We start from the raw sequence: 9,340 nt of genomic DNA, 5'->3' as shown, positions 1-9,340 counted from the left end.
TATATATATGCATATCTATCCATATATATAGGTATACATTTATTCATACATACACACGCTCACAGACATATATAAGTTATTATGTAATGATGATAATTAATATAATGAGAATGTGAACACCAATTTTAATTCTAAAACCAATAACTGATGGGATTCAAATCCATTGAACGTTGCTCGTCGAATTTCTACGTTTATTGATTGCATCATAATCTTGTCTACTTCGTTGGTAATTTGTTAACTACTTCGCCTACATTAAGTCAGGTTTCCTGTAATTATATCTAAGGTAACAAGATGGAGCATCTTCATTCGATAAATCGGCTATAATTAATTATACACACACACACACACACACACACACACACACTCACACATACACACATACACGAACACACACACACACGCACGAATGCACATATACTTGTTTAAACCAGATCATTCTTGGTTGGTATATCTATGATGAAAGCCCTAAGCCGTAAGCATCCTACTTTTATATCAGTTCAGTGAGTGCTTTCTGTAATTTTTTACATACACCAGATTGGCATCGGAGCCATGTATGTATGTATGTATGTATGTATGTATGTATGTATGTATGTATATATGTATGTATGTATTTTTCTTTTTTTTTTTTAATTTACAATGAATTTTGTCCGACCATCTGCTTGGTTGCAAGGTTGTGAAGGAAAACGTTTTGTTTTGTTCATCATCCTTTAAATCTTTTCAAGGTATTACAGATATTTATTTTCCCAGTCCTAGTGATCCTTTGTAGCGTTTTAATTAACGAGTCGCATTCTCTTCTCATGAATCCCAGTTCAACTATGCTTTGCTCCAGGCGCATTGGTACCATATCCTGTTCTCCCAACAATAATAGGCAAGAAACTGAAATTGTATCTTGATATTTGCAAAATTCTTATGAATGCTCCATAAACGATTCCTTTCTCCACTATCTTTGGACCAGATTTTTGTCCAGAGGACAGGTCATTTCGACGACAAAGCATATTTTTTCTTTTGATTCCACACGACCATATCTGCTCAGTTATGTTCTAACTTGGTGGTTGATTTAATTTTGAAGTTCCGCTAATATTCCTTTGACACATCGATCTCAATATAATCCGTTGGAATCGTCTCCATACTTATTCTTCTTTGGCCACCAAACAATGCCTCATGGAAAGATGACATCGAGAAAACAGTCTCTCGCAGTTGCTAATCATGTTGTCCATGGCTTCAATTTTAGCTATGCACAGCCTACATTTCTTGTCCATCAATTTTTTCTGGCTTTTATGCAGCAGGTACTTGGTGGAAATCACTTCTTGAATTCCATGGAGACAGCCTTCAAATTGGCATAAAGCTTTTTATATGATATGTACCCCTATGGATTGCGTCTTTCGTGCGCAGTACCCATACACTACTTTCTCAGTAAAATGGCCAGGTTTTTTTTTTCAGGTATGTACCTATGCATACGTATGCATGTGTTTATGTATGAAGTATGTATGTACATATATTGTACATACTTATTTATGCATGTTTGTATGTATGATGTATGTACGCATAACTTATGTATTACTGTATGTACGTATGCATGTATGTATGTATGTATGTATGTATGTATGTAGTATGTATGTATGTATGTATGTATGTATGTATGTATGTATGTACGTATGCATGCATGCATGTATGTATGTATGTATGTATGTATGTATGTATGTATGTGTAAATATGTATGTATAACTCAAGTGAAGCCACCAGAACTTCAAGTGTCACTAGACTACCCGTGACCCGTTGGGTCACTGACGGTTCAGGTTATAAAACATTGAAACTGATTTCAACATTGTATTGAAATGAAAGTTAATTTTATGAGGATTCAGTTAAATATTTCAGTTCCTTCATGACGTCATATTTCTGGTTTACAAGTTCATATTTAAAGGTTTTATTGATTATTTACATCATCTAATAGAAATAGAACTTCCGGGATAAACTTGAACTCCAGTAACAGCATTTATTTATGGCATATGCTCACACTTCTACAAAAATGCAAAAGGAATTAATTATATAATGTAAACATAAAACTAATGGAAACAATTTTCCATTTCAAGGTTATGTTATTTTCAGAGTATTTTCCCATTATGCACCGTTTTGGCTAATTATGAAGATACCCCCCAAAACCGCCTATCTCGGGAATCCGTGGTCCGATTTACGCGAAACTTGTTTTATTCACATTTCAGGTCTACCTTACTTTCAATGTATTTTCCCATTATGCGCCGCTTTGGCTGTATTAAGTTACAGACAAAGCACGCAAGCAAGCACACAAACAAAACTACAGATGTATACCCGACCCGAATTCGTTGCCTCATAACTTCCAGAAAATGGATACTTTTTGACAAAGGTTTCAACAAATACCGCTTAGATGATGTGAATTCAGAGTTTATAGGGATTTATGGGAGAGAATTTTTTCCAGGGGGTAGGGAGGAGAGTTTCGGAAAATTCACACGATCCGGCTATTTTACCTCATAACTTTCAGGAAAATGGATATCTTTTAATGAAGCTTTATACAAACACCCTTCAAACGGCTTGGATTATGATTATAAACAAATTTGTGGGGAAACTGTTTTGCGAGGGTGTGGGGAGAGGAGTTTCGAAAAATGGAGATTCGGATCAGGAAGACCAATTACGTTGGAACTACTCCGTTTTGAGGGGGATTTTTTCCCTGTTTTTAAAAACCACAGGCGAGGTATATCTTCTTATGAAAAAAAGTTTTGAAAATTATTGGAGAGCCTGAGAAAGACATTGCTGGCATTTATCTACATGGTATATAAACGATAATTCATTTTAATAACATACTTTTCTGTTAGAAAATGTTTTTTTCTTACACGCGCACACAGCTTTTCCTTACAAATTTCTTTATAATCGTAATCTATGCCATTTGAAAGGTATTTGTATAAAATTTCATTAAAAGAAATCCATTTCCCTGAAAGATAAGAGGGAAAATAGTCGGATCGTATGAATTTTTCCAAACTCCTCTCGCCATCCTCTCGGAAAAATTCTCTCCCATAAATCCCTATAAACTCTGAATCCACAGCACGTAAGCGGTATTTGATGAAAATTTTGTTAAAACGTATCCATTTTACTGGAAGTTATGAGGCAACAAATTCGGGTGGGGTACACATCTGTAGTTATGCCAACAAAAAACTATCCGGTGTTCACAGTAAAGAGCAACAAGTCCAGGTTTTACTGCTTAAATTTGTAGGAACAAACCTCAAAAAGAACGTGTACCTCGGAAATGTGTAGTCCGATTTACACGAAACTTGTTTTGTTCCGTTTGTATTCACATTTCAGGGGTTCTTTACTTTGAGGGTATTTTCCCATCGTGCCCCAGTTTGGCTGTTTTAAATGACAAACAAGCAAACAAGCAATCACACAGTTTTAGTAGGACATAGATTGCCTGTGGTAAAGATTATTTGCCAACATAATGTGGCAGTCCTGGTTAGGACGAAATTTACTGTTATTTAGACCCAGGAAACATCGTCTCCAGTTAGCTATACGACCCACTATCAGATAGTGTGTTGTAAAACGAAGGGGACGATGTGGTTAAATAGCAGTAACATTCGTCCTAATCAGGACTGCCACATTACGTTGGCAAATAATCTTTACACTAGAGTGCTGTCACTGAATGTCTCTCGTTCAGAGATTTACAAATAATAATTTTTCTAGTTAACAGATTGTCTGTCTTCTATATTTAACGAGAGATACGATCGCCCTAAAGTATCACGTTTATATTTACTGATAATCTCTGATAATCTTACTACTGTATCAGGTCAGTAGACGTATCCTAGTACGCATATGTGCACAAGCGTGTGTGTGTGTGTGTGTGTGTGCGTGTGCGTGCGCGCGCGAGTGTCATTTGCGGCCGTGCTGGGGCACCACTTTCAATAGTTTGGTAATTCATTCATCCTGGTACTATTTCATCGCACTTGTTTGACGAGCTGCGAGGTTCCGAGATATTGATCTACCACATGAATGAAACCGCTTTTAGTCAGGTGGAAAGAAAAGCAAACAGACACATGTGTGAACACGGCTGTGCAATAAAAAAACGTGACAAGATGATATGTTTTACTCGTCTTCTAGACTGAACTACTCTCTCTCTCTCTCTCTCTCTCTCTCTCTCTCTCTCTCTCTCTCTCTCTCTCTCTCTCTCTCTCTCTCTCTCTCTCTCTCTCTCTCTCTACATATGCAGAGATTAACTTCGTACATATATTACATTCACACACATGCAGACATAGACACACGTATAAGTGTGTGCATGTGTACTTCTCTGTGTCTACATATATAAATTTATGTGTGTGTGTGTGTGTGTGTGTGTGTGTGTGTGTATTGAAATATGTTTGTGGCATTTTAACATCTAGCACTGGGCAGATATGGTGTTTTAACTCCTTTTACCATAAAGAAATTTTTTCTTCTACGCAGTAACTGCAGTGAATTTACCTTTACAAGTTAAAGTAAGATACGATCATTTTTTAACTAAAGTTCGTTTATTCCTAATCACTGCTTGGCGCTGACACTGACAAACATACATACATGTGTGTGTCTGTATGCATGTGTGCCTGCGTGCATGCATGTATGTATGTATGTATGTATGTACGTATTGGGTACAACTTTACTTTTAAACATGTTGTATTGAAAACATTGAGAGCATATCTATGTTCAAAATAATTTATTTTTTCTTAAAGTTTTATCGTGTCTACTATTAGAAGCTTATAGTTCAAATGCCAAAATTTATATCAAATGTATACATCCAACAGTCTGATTACGGAATGCTACAAACTAATGCGGTGTGTTTACACCGATTTGTCTACAGCAAGAAATCTTTCTCCATGGCAAAATACAGCGAATGGCTTTTTTTACATGTTCGAATATGCCTCAAGCATATTTGAACTGGAAACAGGTTTGTATTTATGCACATCACTGCTTAGCACTGTCACCTGTATCTTATTTACGGCCAGCCGCTGAAAAGTGTAACCATTTATTGGATGATGATGGGAATATCATAAAAGGGACCTGCCTCTCGTGTCAGCTCGTAGCGTCTGATTTCCAGTCTCTGTTGCTGAAGAGGAGATAACAACTTTGAAATATATGCATCCCATAGCCTTGTAAGAGCGCACCATGAGCTGAGTCGGTGTAATTACAACTGTCTACAGTGAGAAATTTCTTCCGTACAGTGAATGGATTTCTTACGGTTTCGAAGATGCCAGAAGCAAATTTTAAACTGGTAACAAGTTTGCATTCATTACATCAGTAATTTCGGAATATCCCAATCTTAGCTTTAGTACAAGAGGTGGCTCGGACTTTAGTGCTTCCCTTTATATGTGAGGCAGATAAGGTTTCTGTCGACTTTGTATATATATGTGTGTGTGTGTGTGTGTGTGTGTGTGTGTGTGTGTGTGTGTATGTGTGTGTGTGTGTGTGTGTATTTATGTATATATATATATATATAAATAAAATAAATGGGGCAAAAACGCATCAGAGGACAATAAGACATACGGACAGATAGACGATACAAAGGCGGACAGGAGAAACAACAATTAGAAGGACAGGGGGGGAAAAGGACGGGTCATTCGTGGCCTTCTATCTTCAGTCGAGATACCAGATGTCCTTACCATTTCGGGCAGCAAGTGTAACTGCATATGTATATGTGAGCGTATGCATGTTTGCGTATGCGTGAGGGAGGTATATATGCGTGTGTGTGTATGTATATCTGTGCATGTGTATCTATGTGTGTGTGTGTGTGTGTATTGATGTGTGTGAAGGGATTTTGTATATGCAAAGATATGGAGACGTGTGTGTGAGCGTGCGTGTGTATGCGTGTGCTGTAGGTATGTATGTAGTATATAGGGGATGCAAGCTATGTACATGGATGCGTGAAAGTGTGAGGAAGATGAATTAAAAGTTAAAATAATCCAAATTAAATCAAATTTAATTAAATCAAATATTAATTTTTTGCAACAGGATACCTCGTAGATAGTCAGCAAATCGGATGTATAAGTAAAAGGTGTATATATTAAGTAAAAGGTGTATATATTAAGTAAAAGGTGTATATATTAAGTAAAAGGTGTATATATTAAGTAAAAGGTGTATATATTAAGTAAAAGGTGTATATATTAAGTAAAAGGTGTATATATATTAGGCACAATGCCGGGCGGTGGACGTATAGTCGATTTCAATGGCTTTAATCTTAATATTTGTTGAAACGATCTTGACGGGGAAAAACGCTGAAGTCGACCTTCGAGTGCTATGAACTCAAAACGTAATGGAAGATAATCAAATGCCTTAAGCCATTTAACCGACAAAGCCAATGTTTCTCCATCTACAACGCTCTTATAATGTGTATAAAACGCTTCCACATGAACTGCCTCAGAAAGCTGTTGAAAATCGCCTGGCAAGACAAGCTCCCAGATGCGGAGGTCCTGTCTTAGCATTTATGTACTGCTAAGGAGAGCGCAAGTCAGATAGGCCACCTTGTTTGAATGCCTGACAGGCAACTCCCCAAGAGATTATTTCGCAGCGAACTGGCGGAAGGAACATTCTATACAATGAATATCCAATAAAATAAATAGCTTCTACATCTACTAAACGTTTTGCCAGGCGTATTAACAATTCTGCCAGCTCACCACCTAAGGAAGGAAGTAAGTAATAAAAATGATAATAATAATAGTTTCAAATATTGCCACAAGGCCAGCAATTTGGAATGGGGTGATGAATCAATTACATCGACCCCAGTGTTCAACTGGTACTTATTTTATTGACCCCGAAAAGATGAAAGGCAATATTGACCTAGGATTAATTTGAACTCAGAACGTAGTAACGGACGAAACGCTTAGCAGCGTTTCGTCCGGCGTGCTAACGACTCTGTCACCTCGCCACATTCTAGTTCACGTCCGCTGTTTACAGCAATGCGTCGAAGGAACGTGTGTATCATGACAGAAAGTTGAGCAGAGAAGCTGCATCAAATTTTGCCAAAATTTTGGCGATACCTGCTCAGAGGCCTACACAAAGTTTTCAAAATGTTTTCATCGTTCTCGACACAATCAAGAAGATCTTGTGCAACTGAAACCCGAGTGTCTTTTTGGTCAGCAGAAAGCAGTTTTGGCACAAATTTGGCAGACAAGCATCTCATACCCAAATCTTCAATAATAATAGACTGAACTGAACCGTAACTAATCTGCACATCCTCTGATAACTCATGGATGGTGATTCAACGATTTCCCCTCGCAGTTGCACACACATCTGTGATGTTTTCCTCAGTTCTACGGGCTGCGGGTCTCCCAGAACGTTCAGCCATCTTGGAAACGCCTGGACCACTTGTACACTTGTGTGCAACTCATGCACTCCTCTCTATACACGTTCTGCAACTTTGCGTTGGCCTCTGAGCAGGTATCGCCATGACAACTTTCTCTGTCGTGGTGAATACCACGATCGCACGCTACACACGTCCCTTCCAAGCACTTCTGTAAACAGCGGAAATGAGCTAGAATGTTAAAACTTGGTGCACATGCACAGCAGAGTGCAAGATCAATCTGTGTCTAGCGGCTTTATTCTGCGTGCTTTAGCTTCGTTACTATGGCAACAGTTCAGATACTTATTGATCAGATCTCGTATGCCAACGTTACTCCACTTGATTTGAAAGGAAGAAAATCGTAGATTTTTTTTAATTCAAAAGGTTTATTGAATCTATTTATATGGAGAATACAATTATAAATATAAAAAGTATAAAACAAATGCGATAAAATACATTAATATCCTCATTATGAAACCTTTTTACTTCAGGTTTTGGAGAAATGATGTTTCATTTTTGTTAAAATTACATCAAAATTGGGACATTTTGATGCCAGAGCAATTTGGATACAGTCTTCGAGGTCCAGTTGATTCCTACTTTTTGTTTTTTTGTTCATTAGAGTAGAAAATCCTTATTCGTAAAGATAGGTTGTTGCAAAAGGCAGCAACCTTTTCACTGCCTCTTCATGCCAGCAGAAAAACTGTCATAAACAAGGAACACGTTTTTTTATATAATTTGACTTTTGTCTTATGAGTCCTCAGTACCCACAAGAATTGCATTTTTACCCCCACTTGGGGTAATTTATTCCTGTTTGCTGAGCCCTGTTTTATTCTTCAGACGCTTGTTGGACATAAAAGTTTAATGTTTCATAAGCGTCTGAAGAATAAAGCAAAAATGCCAGCACGAGAAATAGCCCAACTTTTACGAACACAGAAAAGTAACAATGGTTAATTATTATCAGGTTCTCAAGAGAAACACTTGATACAAGGATGGAAGACGGAGACGGAAAAGAGACAGAAAGAAAAGCAATGAGAGACCGAGAAAGAAATGCGGAATCAATATGAATGAAATGGATTACAATGAATACTTTCGGTCAGAAAAGCGAAGGGAAGTAATCATTACCATGGTCTTGTTTCCCTTAGATGAAATAAAACGAAGCCAAATATATTGAGTGGGGGAGTGCGTGCGTGCGTGTGTGTGTGTGTGTGTGTGTGTGTGTGTGTGTGTGTGTGTGCACTTTGGTGCACCAACACCAACTCATGCACATACAAACACCGGGAATTCCTTTAATCTCAAAAACTTAGATAAAACTCAAAGAAAAAATCCTACATTCACACACACACACATGCATACATACATACATACATACATACATACACACACACACACACATACATACACACATATATATACATACATGTATAAAAGGAGCAGAGATGCAGGAAAAGCAGTAAAATGTGACCATCGATGCAGATTTTGTGGAGTTAACACCGAAGACATCGTTCACGTCATAAACAATTGTTCGAAAATGTGATCACGGCTTTTTTATAAAGGAGACATAATGTAGTCTGGACACTGTATGATGAAATCTGATGGAAACATAACCTCGAGGATAAAGAAATAAGAACCCACAATATGATAGAAGCCATAGCCACTCATAATAAAAGAGAATACTGGTGGACTGTCCCAGTGAAGACCTCAATAAAATGTAAGCACTACAGGCCTGATATAATGATTTGGGACAGAGAAGAGAAACTGTGCACAGTTGTGGAACACACTGCCTAAATACCAATCTTGAGAAATTAGGCTTCTCAAAACCAAAAATGAGAAAGCTGATTCGAAGACTACAGATCCAATCCATCACTGGAACTGTAAAAACTTGTAAAGCTTCCCAGAAGTTTATCATTTATATATATATGAGTTTGTCTAGATATGTAACTATATGCATGAGAATACATACATAAAACATACTTACATACACACACACATACATACATACATACATACATACATACA

The 9,340-nt window shown here is 37.4% G+C and overlaps 1 protein-coding gene across 2 annotated transcripts in view; it reads left to right on the top strand.

Moving 5' to 3' along the window:
- The first annotated feature begins 445 nt into the window (after window positions 1-445).
- LOC106879777 (biotin--protein ligase) overlaps window positions 446-9,340 on the top strand; it is a 69,603-nt gene continuing 60,708 nt past the window's right edge. Inside the window, exon 1 of one of the 2 annotated variants that reach the window (XM_052975271.1) lies at window positions 446-472. The gene's annotated coding sequence lies outside the window, so the exon portion shown is untranslated. Of the gene's footprint in view, window positions 473-4,284; window positions 4,491-9,340 lie in introns of those variants that run through there. The other variant, XM_052975263.1, reaches the window with a different exon arrangement.

Source organism: Octopus bimaculoides, chromosome 2 (assembly GCF_001194135.2).
Source record: "Octopus bimaculoides isolate UCB-OBI-ISO-001 chromosome 2, ASM119413v2, whole genome shotgun sequence".
Classification (NCBI taxonomy): Eukaryota; Metazoa; Mollusca; class Cephalopoda; order Octopoda; family Octopodidae; genus Octopus; species Octopus bimaculoides.
The sequence above is the reverse complement of the archived record's forward strand: the minus strand, read 5'-3'. Positions and strand labels throughout refer to the sequence as shown.